Genomic DNA, 15,038 nt, shown 5'->3' with positions numbered 1-15,038 from the left:
TGACTCACAATTCAGCAACAACAAAAATTTGCCACTCGATAACCAAAAACTGGCACATTATGGAGAAAGATAAGAGTCTCCCTAAGGGTCTACACAACAAACCAATGTTCTCATATAGAAATAATAAGAACTTAAAAGATCTGTTGGTCCACACTGATCCAATCAAGAGCTACACTTCTACAAGTAAAAAAAATGGCAAATTATGGGTGTGTAAGATGCCTAGGCTGCGTGACTTGTGGACACCTGATACCCTGTAAGAGCTTCAATCATCCCCATACGGGTCAATCTTTTAAAATACAACATAGAATCAGTTGCCGCACAGAATATGTGATTTACAAGCTGTCATGCCCTTGCGGATTGAATTACGTAGGCAAGACGGAAACGGCCCTATGTGAAAGAATAAGAGGACATAGGTCCAGCATTAGACTGGCCTATAGGGATACAAAATCAGATAAACCAGTGGCACGACATTTCCTAGAGAAAAACCACCCGCTGTCATCACTTAAGTGTATAGCGATTGATCATCTTCCAATCTCCCGAAGAGGTGGTAACAGACAACAACAATTACTACAAAAAGAGACTTGGTGGATCCAGAAGTTGGGGACTTTGGCTCCCAATGGCCTAAATGAGAAACTTTCATATATGTCTTTTCTCTGATACTATATATGCTATAGAAAGCCTAAATATGGGCTAGTTAGAGATAGCATATGGGAAGAATAGGGTAGAAGAATTGGGTTTTCCTTTATTTTAAATTTCATTAATTTTGGATGAATTCCAATATTTTTAAATCTTTTTGAGAGATCAAATGTATTTCATTATAGTAATCTCGAGAGCTCCAGTTATGATGGGGAAGGAAATAGAAATCATGTTGCAATGTGCTCACTACGAGTAGTTTGTAGAGCACATAGAGAGAGCACTTGACTCATACTCAAAATTATCCTTCTATTGTTTATTCACTGAACAGGGTTGGCACAAATGCGCAATATTGTATGCTCCTTTATAGGAGTTTGTAGTAAGTTCACATCAGAACGCATATTTTTGAACACTGTATATCATTTTAACATATGATGCAGTATCACTTTAAATTATGATATCAATAGTAATTTTTTTCCACACCTTAAATTTTTGACAAATTTTTGTATTTGTACACTTACTTTTGTGGACACAGTAATATAGTAATGTCACACATCATACTGATCACTTTTCCAGTGTTTCTTTTTTTAGCAGTTACAAACAGTCTATATAGATTTTTTCACTATATGTGGATTTAGATTTTCTGACTATATATATATATCCAGATGGAGTTTAAAGTATTATCGATAATTGTCCAATGTATTAATATGTCACTTTAACTATGGTCACTCTGTTTTCTGTCACTTTAAGGCTATTAGTAGACTTGACTTATGGAGGCTTTTATTCTTATTTAGGAGGATGTATTTATGTTCCCCCGGTAAGAGGGAGTCTAGTTATGTAGAATTTATGATTTTGGGCGCTCTCCTGCCTCCGTGCGAGTGGTAAGGTGCAGAGGACGTTTTCATCTGCAAGTACGCATGCGCCCGACGTCTCCATGGTGATGGAGGACGCACGCGCCCGACGTCTCCATGGGGATGGAGGACGCGGGCGATCAGTAAGCAGAGGAAGATTTTTTTAAGCAATCGCGCATGCGCCCGACGTCTCCATGGTGATGGAGGACGCGGGCAATCAGAAAGTAAACTGAACGCGCGCTTAGCTCTATTGAACCGCCCTGCACCCGCCCAGAAGCTCGGAGGATAGGTTGATTGATTCCTTGCAAACCTGAACTGTGAGTAAAGTTGATTACTTCCCTTATTTAATTCGATTGATTTTATTTGTATTTTGTATTCTGTCCTGATGACAGTTCCCCAGAGGAACTGAAACGTTGACTATTGGAATAAAGAAATAACATTTCACTTTGGATAAATCCTGGGAGTGCTGATTTTTCTTCGCTTGTATATATATATATATATATATATATATATATATATATATATATTACAAAAGATTTTAATTTTATTATTTCATTTATTTATTTAATTTTCTCTGTCTTGATCTCCCTTTTCTACTCTATGACTTCTCTTTATATCATTAATTATTCCACCCTACCCACAGCATCCTTGATGCCTACCTCCCTTAAAATGACAAATATGTCTTAATTTCTATCTCTGACTTTTTTGTTAATACCACTGCACCATTTTAGGCGGCTTAGAGATCTCAGTGGCTCCATTGGACGTGATACCATTCCAAAATGGTTCTGATACCACTTTGAGAGTTACTGTTATCCTTTGGGTTGCAATGATGTGGCCATTCTACTTAACCCCCTAAAGACTGAGCCAAACGTACACGTTGTGAACAGAACAAAACGTAAACAAAACCTGGCATTTACGCTATATGTCTGTCCAACCGTATTTCACCTCTTTTATATTAAATGCACCCACACATATTATATTTCATTTTATTCAGGGGAACCGGGGCTTTCATTTAATATCAAATATTTAGCTATGAAACATAATTTAATATGAAAAAAATGGGAGAAAATAAGAAATTTAGTTTTTTTTGTTTAGTTCTACATGACATTTTAACTGTCAATGTCATAATACTGTTTGCTTTTACTGCAATAAACTACACATATTTGTATTCAGCAAAGTCTCACGTGTAAAACAGTACCCCCTATGTACAGGTTTTATGGTATTTTGGGAAGTTACAGGGTCAAATATAGCGTGTTACATTTGAAATTGAAATTCGCCAGATTGGTTATGTTGCCTTTGAGACTGTATAGTAGCCCAGGAAATACATTTACACCCATAATGGCATACCATTTGCAATAGTAGACAACCCAAGGTATTGCAAATGGTGTATGTCCAGTCTTTTTTAGTAGCCATTTGGTCACAAACATTGGCCAAAGTTAGCGTTAGTATTTGTTTGTGTGTGAAAAATGCAAAAAACTCCAATTTTGGCCAGTGTTTGTGACTAAGTGGCTATTAAAAAAGACTGGACATACAACATTTGCAATACCTTGGGTTGTCTACTATTGCAAATGGTATGCCATCATAGGGGTAATTTTCATTCTTGGGCAACCATAGGGTCACAAAGGCAACGTAAGCAATTTGGCGAATTTTAATGTGAAAAAAATGAAACATATATGAAGCTGTAACTTTGTAAAACACCATAAAACCTGTACATGAGGGGTACTGTTGTACTCAGGAAACTTCGCTGAACACAAATATTTGTGTTTCAAAACAGTAAAAAGTATCACAGCAATAATATCGTCCGTGTAAGTGCTGTTTGTGCGTGAAAAATGCAAAAAACGTCACTTTTACTGGCGATATCATCGTTGTAATACATTTTACTGTTTTGAAGCACTAATATTTGTGTTCAGCGAAGTCTCCCGAGTAAAACAGTACCCCCCCATGTAAAGGTTTTATGGTGTCTTGGAAAGTTATAGAGTTAAATATAGTGCTAGCAAATTAAATTCCCTATACTTTCGGCATGGGTTGTCAGGCAGGTCCCGCTAATTGTAATTAATTAGGATACCTAATTATGTAAAAATATTACATAAATATAGTGTAGAATTAATATATGTATACATATACATATGTGTATATATATGTATATATATATAATTTTTTTAATATTTTTATTTGTATATAGGTATATATAGTGATATATACGTATATATTTATGTATATAGATATATATATTATTTCGTTCTACGTGTATTTTGATATAAATATATATATATATATATATATATATTAATATCAAAATACAGTTAGAACGAAATAACACACATCTATATATTTTGTAATCATTTATTTTTAATTATTTTTTAAATTTAATTTTTTCACGTATTTACATATTAATTTTTTTATATTATATATAGTTATATATATAACAATAATTATATATATATAAATGTAATCAGTATTAGTCTACGTGTAATTTGATATTATTATATATATATATTAATAGTAAAATAAACCTAGACAGTGTGTGTATGTATATGTGTATATATATATATACTTAGATCATATATATATATATATATATATATGATCTAAGTATATATATATTTTTTTTAACACTTATTTTAATTTATTTTATTTTATTTCCAGCCAGCAGGGGGACTAACTGTCATTACAGGCAGTCCCCCTGCTGGCAATGCCTTAGCCAGCTATCCTGGCCATGTGATTGTGAGGTCCTCGCAAGGACCTCACTCTCACATGGCCGGGGGGGCTCTCAGGAGGACGGACGTGCCACGGGGGGCTCCCTGGGAGTCCCCCCAACTGAGATCGCCGGCGTGGGTAAGTAAGAAAAGACCGGAGGGCGTACAATTATGCCCGGCGACCGGGTAAGTAAGAAAAGACCGGAGGGCGTACAATTACGCCCGGCGGCGTTTAGAGCTGCTTAAAATAGGGCGTAATTGTACGCCCTCCGGTCTTGAAGGGTTAATCAAAATGTCCTCTACATTCTCTTACGCCTTTCCTATCTTTCTGGCTTTTTCATTCATTTTTCTGATGACATAAATTCATAATTTTGTCTGATCTTGCTCTTAAGCATGCACCATATTGTTTAGAATTCTTTTACCTGCCTATCAAAATTATTGTAAATCTTGATAAAAAGGTTGTAAAAAATGTGATGGACCAAAATCAGTGCTTTGTCTGTTCTGTCATAACCGAGTTTAACTTTATTTTTGAAACTTTATAACGCACTCCTGCAATAAAAACGACTACTTGTTTTTAGTGATATGATCATTTTCACTCCTAATCTATTCAGTATATTTATTCATAATTTATATATCCATCAAACATGCATTAAATTAATTAGAATTTGAGAGTAGCCAACAGAAGAGACAGTTATCCTATTCCCTTACATTTCAAATTCCTTTCTCCCCCAGTTAGCTATAAATGGATACGTCTGTTGAGTTTAATGTAGCAGCTGCTCAGAATGAAACATCAGATAACAATCAAATAACTTTATTGCCCTCCTAACAAGAATAGCATTTTCTTAATCAAAAGAAATTGCTGCTGCACCAACCATTAGTTCACCACATATGAGACACAATTTAAATTTGTTATAATACAGTGAATACTGTAGAATATTATAGCATATTGTATTTTACATCCAGTTGCATTATAACTATACTTTTAATGCCTTTGTGCTGCCACTAAACCGATCATGATGCACATCTTACTGTACTAGAATTTCAATTGAATCTGTTGAGACAGAACATTCTGTTTGATAAACCCTACTGATTTTTTGTTGGGTGCATTTGAAGTATCAAAGCTGTTCAGATTGCTGGATTCCTTAGTGATGGTCAGAGTATTTTGTCAGCTTCACAGCAGATCTAATTTTAATACAAGTGGCAGAATATGGTGGTTTCTCAAAGCCTTACTACTAACCTTATTAATGTCTTTATTTGGGGACTTCAAAGTATACCCCGGATTCTCTTTTTTCCCCCCAAGTACGACTATTATAAATCTGTGTTAATCTCAGCTAAACCTTAAGGCAATCCTTTAATAATGTTAGGAATTTAAACTAAAGACAACTTGCCCTCATAGTAACAACAGTTGCCTATTATTTTAAGACTGTTAAAAAACATATTGTCATTGTGATAATTTCATTGTAATGTATTAAACAGTCCCAATAATATATATATATAATTTCTTTAAAGTGACAAATATATGATATAGTTAAATCTATTTAAATGTAGCTCTCCTTTTATTGATCCTTTTAAAATCAAGGCAAGTCAGTCATATTGCCAGATGCCTGTTTCTGGATCAAGCAATTGAGCATAGCTATTATTTGTGTAATTACTTTATCTTTACATTTCTTTTGGAGGATTAATTGAAAACTGCTTTTACATTTTATGATTCCTATTCTACCTTGAGTAAATTCCCATTGGACACCCTGGCCAAGTTCTGAAATGATTTTTCACTTAAGTCAATGTGAACTCATCTTGCAAGCTCACATAACTTGCAGAAATAAGAAGAGTGACAGGAAACACAATTACATGATTGCATAGTTACATAGTTACGTAGTAATCTAGGTTGAAAAATCTCAAGTACATTTAGCCCAAATTTTAAAACACATCTTGTAGTTGTGCTGCAATACTCCATGTAAGTATCTCCGCTGAAGTCCTATCAGGTTGGAAAAAATGATACTCTAGGGAATATAGAACACCTCCCCAAGAACTAGACAACACTTAGTAAAGGGGAGAAAGACACATACAACCCAGACATTAAACACACCACGGTGACCAAAACACAGAGACCTTCTTAAAGTGTCCATTCCATCCCCAGTGATGGTGACTACCATCACATCTTTTTCAGAAAACGAATCAGATAAAACAAAAGTGCAAAAAATGGTCTAATCAGTGCACTGCAAAATATGGACTTAATATAATATATTGTAAATGTAAAGATATAGTGTCCCACTGAGGGAGACTAAAGACAGGAGCTCCATTTACATAAAGAGGGGGGGGGGGACAAAAAGGAAACCCTACCTTTAATGAAACTAAGGATATGTATAGAGTACAAGCAAAAGGCTAGAATAGGTAACAAAAAGGTGGAGATAGACTAAACGGTGCTACGGAGGTGTATGATCTGGAGTACTCAAAATCACCAGGTCCCCCTAGCATCCAACTAAATGGGTAAGAAGGTATATGTCAGGTCAGAGGAAGCATGAATAAAAGAAGACCAGATAATCTGATCCAAAGTTAAATGAAAAAAGAAAAAAATAATCATTGTGGTATCAAAAAACGTGCTACCAAGTGAGGTGTGTTTCGACGCACGATTCGGCATGTCAGCACGCCGTCATGAGGAGCATGTAACTGTGAGCAGTTTACCCCTCAGTATATATATATATATATATATATATATCACTGTCATTAACAGTGAGCCCCATCAGCTGTCCTCCTTAAGAGAGCACCAGGGAAGGTGTGTCGGGTCACTGCTTCACCCCCCTGGCTTACTCAATGGTTAGTATAAAGAGTAGGATTATCTGCATGAACCTGCAAAGTGGGGTCAGGGACAATTATTGCAACTTCTCAAATTTGGATTGGGCTTACATGGGCATGCACAATGTGCAGTAAATCGTGTCCACTGTTCTCCGTGGGGGAACACGGAGTTTGGCATGATGGGTCGTTACCCATAAATTGGGGATTGAGAGCATACGATCAAATCTTGAAAAATAACTCAATATGACTCTCATATTAAGAAGGTAATCACATTATTTCCTTCAGTGACAGCACGGAGAGGTAGACACTTGAAGAACATGCTAGTCCGAAGTCATTTAACTTGTTATACAATATTTACCTAAGGGTACATATAAATATATACTAAGCAATTGGGTAACCAGAGCAATGAACCGACACGCCTACCCCGTGCTCTCCCATGGAGGACAACTGATGGGGCTCACTGGTTAATGACAGGGACATACATGAGGGGTAAACTGCTCAAAGTTACATGCTCTTCACGACGGCATGTTAAGTGTTTCTTTGTATACTTTTATTTTATACACCTCACTTGGTAGCACGTTTTTTTGATACCACAATGATTATTTTTCTGTTTAGGGTGTTTTCCATTATGTATTTATTTCTCTTTGGCTAACTGAAATAGGGAGAGCTGGTTTAGATGGACATTAGTGGCTAGTCCACGGTGTCGAGGTAACCTTAAGGGAGAGCTTTTCAGAATTTGTTTCCTTTAACTTTAGATCAGGTTCTCTGGTCTTCACCTCTTATTCACTCTTTCCCTTACCTGTTATATACCTTCTTACCCATTTAGTTGGATGCTAGGGGTACTGGGGAACCTGGTGAAGCCTATCTCTCCCTTTTTGTTACCCATTTTAGCCTTTTGCTTGTACTCTATAAAGGTAGTTTCATTAAATGTACCGTTTGCTTTTCGTTCTCCCCCTCCTTTTTATGTAAGTGGAGCTCCTGCCTTTAGTCTCCCTAAGTGGGACACAATATGTTTACATATACAATTATGCTTTTGGAGGGTTAGAACGTTCACTTTAGGAGCTCCCTTTTAGGCGGTTATAGGTGTGCAGCCCACGATCCTTGACTCCGTGGCTTCTGGACTGCACTTTATTTCATACTTTTAATATAATATATAATAATATAATATTATGTGTATATTTTGCAGCACATGGATTGGATTACCATTTAGTTAAAAGTTTGAGTGAGGGGAAAAGTAACCAATAGAGGAAAAACAGAAGGGGCAGTAAAAAACTATATTGATATATTTAAAAATATATTAATTAAACAATATATAAATATAGATTTTTTTTTTTTTTTTTACTACCCTTTTTCCTCTCGGCTCACTTCTCACTTGATCTGTAAATAAAATCACTTAGTGACTGTCCCCTAGTCATCAATCATCTCTTTTTCGGGTGAAATTCAAAATCATGAACCAAAACAAACATGCTCAGCAATTGCATGTTTTAACTGGTTCATGATTCAGGTACATTTCGGCTCAGGGTTCGGAATTCGAGTGATCATCAAGCGCAAATTCAGATGAATCTCCAAGCACCTTATATTAAATCAAGAAAATTCAAGTCATATGCTACCCACTGCAGTCTTACCAATCGTATTGTAAATGGTACATTTTAACTTTAGGATACCCGATATAATATCTGCTCCATATTGATGATATAATAATATTCTTCTTACTCATGTTGAAGGATGTATCTCATTTGTTTCATAATTATCCACCCTCTATACAAGTAAGCAGATAAAGCAACATTTTATGCATCAGGATATCTTCTCTGGTAGAAGTAAATACAGCTAAATAATACAGCTAAATAATTACATATCGAATTACCCTAGAGACTATGAAATATAGGATGGTCAATATTTTCATAATTTCTATTTACAAAAAATACTTGTCTACCTCAAAAACACAATTTACACCTTAACATATTGTGTGAATGTAACATCAGTGTGAAAATCTAATGAAATGAAAAACTCCATGTAAAGTGCATGAAAGCAGAATAAGATCTGAAGGATTTGCTTCTCGTGATTCATAGCACTGTTCCTTTGAAGTCAAGTAATAGGCAAGTAACTGTGTATGATTGTTTAAGGAACATGCAGTGTCAAGATAAATTAAGACAAAGGGGGCCTAATTATATTAATGAATGAACTTTGCTTGGTGAGTTTGCTGACTTAACAATACTATATTTAAACATATGTTGTAAAAGAAATAATCATGTCCAAATGATTTATTCTCCCATACAAAATTTAGATTGTTCATGGTGTTAAAGTGGGTAATAGAGATCGTACATTAAGTGCATTTGTGGATGACATACCCTTCCCCAACCTGAGATACCCTTTTCCAACTCTACTGCAAACCACTGCCTAAAACACAGATCATTTTCTTATTATAAATTCAATTATTCAAAACACAAGATCTGTCCATTGTAATAACTACATCTCACATGACTTGCTACTAATAATGTATCCATTCAAGTGGAGAAAAGATTTTATAACTTATCTGGACCTATCACAAAATCAACATATTAACTTTTTAAGAAAAACTATGCAAGGTTTTTTGGCACAGATTGTTCAACTTTGATTTAAAGGAAAGCCTTACTTAAAATGTCCTTACTTCATGAGATTCCTTCAAAGATTGCACATTGCACATTTTACTTTCTCACATTTGTATAAGTGTTCTGTATATTCTGCAAATAATGCTACACCACCAAAATGTAATGCTTGACACCAGTGAGACCAGAGGTCGGAGAGTAACCGTAAACATTCTCTCACATCGTCATGCATTAGCTTCCATTAAAATGACCAAATCTCTAGGGGCCTAGACGGAATCTTTCTTGAACATCTCTACTTAGTCTTTACAGATATTGCATTTTTCATATACTTTGCTTGTTCAGTCGAGTTTATTTCGCAACTACACATGGTAATCAATAATGTATATGTTACCTTAACTTAAGTTTCGGTGATGTATTGTTATCTATTCTTGTTTCTAGAAATGAGAAATATGATATCTTGTTGGCTAGTTTTTGTGTACCTCACTGCTTTAAACTTTGTGACAAGTCCATATATATGACATATTTGCCAATACTTATATTTTCTCTGTGCTAGAATGTACCATTTTTGTGATGGATGTCTTTCTGCTCTGGGAAACTGTTGAAATTGTTGTTATTGTTTTTCCTCTTCCTTTTTTCTGTACCCCTTTTCTTTTGTAGAAAATATATGAACCTATATCTAAAATAAATGGCTGAACATATGATCCTGGCCTGTATTTGAACTTCAGGAATTTATACATAGGACCTTTCTAATGAATGTTAGCAGTGGTACGTTTACAAATGACCTGCAAAATAAAAACCAAACTTGATAATTTAGAATTATTTATCAACTCAGCTTTTTCAAGTTGTTGATTAACTCACAGAAACTCACTGTTTCATGAATTAAACAGAACTATAGTAAAACAGTGACATTATATCAATACTGAATAACCGAAAATCAAAGTCAGAACAGCACCACCACAGTGAAAGCATAAGTGAATTCCCCAACCTCTAGTGTAGATTGTTTCATGTACAGTGCGGAAATTGGAACCCAATATGTTATAAGGCATTTACCTACGGCCCTGGTAAAAAGTATATTTCCAATTCAGATCAATGTCTCTATATCCTTGAAATAATGAATAATTTGCAATTCTAAACACAGGACTTTCAAGAGAGCTCCCCAAGATGGATGTGTATTGCTAATCTAAAGTACAAGTCACATGGATTGTAGTGTGCCTAGAATGCCGTCGTTAACTAACAGGATACAGGTTCTGGAGTCATTATTTGTAACTATTGGATTACACATCTCCCACCTATTGAAAGTAATATATGACAATTGCAGCAAACCTGTGTGTTTACAAAGTTCATTTCAAACAGTATTACAGCATTAACAGAACTTTCAAAGTATCTGCAAAATGTCTATTAATTGTATAACTATATTATTAACTATATTTCTTTAATAATATTGTATCTTTATATATATATATATATATATATATATATATATATATATATATATATATATATATATGGTGGAGCATTTGGAGAGCAGGGTGGGCCGATGCTCCACTCCGCAGTTTATACACAACTGAGAGAAATAAGGTCCAGGCCAGGTTTTTTTGGAACTGTCCCCAACCCACTGCTCAGCTGCAGATAATCAGCTGTAACAGTGGGAATAAACCCCTCCCTGCTAGGCAGGTAAAGGAGGGATTGCTGGCTTCCTCCCTGGAATCAGGTAGGAGAGACGATGTTCTCTCCAGTGAGAGAGTCAAGGAGACTGAGCACTGGGAGTGCAGAAGGAAAGCAGTCAAGGCTGGCTTGGAGCACTGGGAGTGCAGAAGGAAGCAGTCAAGGCTGGCTTGGAGCACTGGGAGCGCAGAAGGAAGCAGTCAAGGCAGGCTTGGAGCACTGTGAGTGCAGAAAGGAAAGCAGTTAAGGCTGGCTTGGAGCACTGGGAGTGCAGAAAGGAAACCAGTTAAGGCTGGCTTGGAGCACTGGGAGTGTAGAAAGGAAAGCAACAGGCTGACTAAGCAGTGGAGTGCAGAGAGCTGACAAAGACACTAGGTTGGTGAAACCAATATTGTTTTGTTCTAGTTTAACATTCCAGAATACCTGAGTATTGCAGTATGCAATGATACTTCTTTTATTTGCCCAACATAATAGTTACAAAACAAAACAAGCTTTCAAGAGTTTTCCTCTCTTCCTCAGTTCTGAAGCAATACAGACTGGATTACTCTACTATTTTGGCATCTTTGGTATACTGGACTGATACTCTAACCCAAACTACATAAATAAATACAGTTGTGCTCAAAAGTTTGCATAACTTCGCAGAAATTGTGACATTTTGGCATTGTTTTAGAAAATATGACTGATCATGCAAAAAAATAAATATTTTATTGAAGGATAGTGATCGTATGAAGCCATTTATTATCACATAGATGTTTTGCTCCTTTTTAAATCATAATGATAACAGAAATCACCCATATGGTCCTGATCAAAAGTTTACATACCCTTGAATGATTGGCTTTGTTACAGACACACGAGGTGACATACACAGGTTAAAATGGCAATTAAAGGTTAATTTTCCACACCTGTGTGTTTTTAAATTGCATTTAGTGTCTGTGATATAGTCATTGAGTGTGTTAGCTCTCACGTGGATGCACTGAGCAGGCTAGATACTGAGCCATGGGAAGCAGAAAAGAGCTGTCAAAAGACCTGTATAACAAGGTAATTAACTTTTTAAAGATGGAAAATTATATACAAAAAAGATATCCAAAGCCTTGACAATGCCAGTCAGTACTGTTCAATGGGACATCTGTTGAGACCAGAAATTGGGGATCTCTTGATACCAAGCCAAGGTCAGGTAGACCAAGAAAGATTTCAGCCACAACTGCCAGAAGAATTGTTTTGGATACAAAGGAAAACCCCACAGTTAAGTCAGGATGCATATCGTAATCGGCATATTCTTCATGGCACTTTAGTTTGCCGTTGTTGCATTCCAGCAGCTTCTGTGGCAACCAGCTGGACACACATCTTGAAGTATAGCTAGCCTTACTACTGCTGGAGCTCCCTACTTGGTCAAGTTTATCCCGTGATTTTACGAAGTCAGCTGGCACAATCAACGGGGTCGAGGGCGGTGAGTATTCACCGTGTGTGTAATTTGTTCATTATGATTTAGCTGTTAATCACGGTTGTTCTGTTATCCTGATGAAAGTTCCGTGGTGAACTGAAACATCCATTTTCACCAGCAATCTTTGAGTAAAAGCTAAGTTTTATTTTTTACACTATTTCAAGTTCCTGGAGTGCTATCCTTTGGAATTGGGATATATCTTTGCTGACAAGCATCAGGCCTGTTTATATTTTCTTACTGGAGTGCAAGCAGCTGTACACTGTGTGTATATCAAATCAATATTTTGTGACTGTCATGCATTCATTAATCATAATGTTTTCCCATGAATCAACTTTTTTTTCAAAACCATGAGGACTTCAAAAGATTGACACACATACCCCTCGCCCACCCCACCTCCCCCGAACATATTTGGCTTTGCAATGTTTGGTTATTCCTTAAATCAGATATATAAATTCAGAATTTGGGAATTGGACCAAGGTTGGACAAATTGTAGTTTGCTCCTAAATGAATCTCCAAGCCTAATATCAAGTAATATCAAAATAATATTCATGGGGGGCGTGGCTTGGAAGCCGAGGAAGATGGCGGCGTAGACCCGGAGCTCCTCTGCAGGCTGAGCACTAATCCTCCTCACAGCACTGATATTGCGGGCAGAAATGGGTAAATCCCACCGGGCATCGAGCACTACCAAGCCAGCGGACACGCTGAAGGGCGCAGCAACGGCATCGCTGCGGCAATTCCTCGTGGCTCCCGCGGACGCGGCCACTCGGGCCTACGCTAATGAAGAGCCTGCCGACGCCTCCCGCCCAGCGTCGCCACGAGGTGAGGGCCCAACAACTGCTGCCCAGACCCCTCCGGACCAACACCCGGACTGGGTCCAACTAATCAAAGCCTTGCCTACCAGACAAGACCTGAAAGAGGCCAACTCCGAGCTGAAAGCATCTATCACCGCTGAATTGCACTCCCTCAGGGAGGACATTCAGGGCCTACACACCAAAGTGGCCCAACTAGAAGCAGACGCTGACCATTTAACCTCTGCTCAATCTGCAAACACAGATGCATTACGCCGCCACACGGCACAAATGAGACAAATGGCCCTGCACATGGAAGATTTGGACAACCGTGGCAGGCGCCAGAACATTCGGGTGCGTGGCATCCCAGAAGACCTTGACCAGACGACGCCGATAGCTGACACCCTCATGAACCTGTTCAACAAGATCCTGGGCCGCCCTGAGCACTCCGAGATAGAGCTCGTTAGAGCCCACAGAGCCCTGAGACCAAGGGGCCCTCCTGAGGCTCCTCCAAGAGACACCATCTGCTGCCTAGCCGACTTCAAGCTGAAGGAAGAAATCCTACAGAAAGCACGCAACACTGAAAAAGTGCAGCTAAATGGCGTGGAACTACAATTATACCCGGACCTCTCACCGGCCACCCTGGCCTACCGGCGGGCTATGAAGCCCCTCACAAGACTCCTCCAAAGTCACAGACTCAGATACAGGTGGTCTTTCCCGACCGGACTCCAAGTCATTACCCAGCAGGGGCCTTTTGCAATCCGAAATCCGGAAGACCTGAGCGACCTAGCTTTGGAACTACGCCTCCCACCTGTCACCCTGCAATGGCCGGATCCTCTCGCTTTCTACGCACCGCTACAGATGACTCCAGGGCCTCGGCCACAGCAGCCCAGGAGCAGAGGGACTAGACAACAGGCCATCCGACCCTCCGGGATGGCGGTTTAAGTGAACACCACCGACTGCTGCAGCATATAACCGCAAGTACCAACTGACGGGACTCACTCCCCTGAACGGGGCTTAGCCCCCCCAGAGACACTGGGGGTCCTTAGACTATCTCACTAAAACACACTGCTCTCACAGGTGGCCGCTGACTAATCCGTTCCCCGTCGCTGTCACCTCACCGTCTCTTTACAGAGGCGAGGACACACCTTCATATACTTCACACATCACCTTTCCCCTCCCCCCTCCTTCCCTGTATACCCCACCTGACCCGTAAATAGCAGACGCAGACGACCACAGACTCCTGGACTGGACTGAGACCCACGGACGGAATGACACAGCCACCCTCACACCCCGACACAAGGGCACTCGTGCCGGACTGCCTCACGGTCCTCTCCATCAATGCCAGAGGCCTTAATAAACCGGAGAAGCGCTCAGGAGCGCTCCGAGACTTCCACACCCACAGAGCCTCGATAGTGCTAATTCAGGAGACGCACTTCAGGGAAGGGTCTAGGCCCAAACTGACGAACCAACATTATCCCACTGGATATTATAGTGACTACCACGCGGGGAGGTCCAGAGGGACGGCTATCCTAATCCGGAAAAATATACCACTAGTAGTAACGGGACAGCTAACAGACAGAGAG

This window comes from Pelobates fuscus, chromosome 3 (assembly GCF_036172605.1).
Source record: "Pelobates fuscus isolate aPelFus1 chromosome 3, aPelFus1.pri, whole genome shotgun sequence".
Lineage (NCBI taxonomy): Eukaryota > Metazoa > Chordata > Amphibia > Anura > Pelobatidae > Pelobates > Pelobates fuscus.
Note: the sequence above shows the minus strand (reverse complement) of the source record.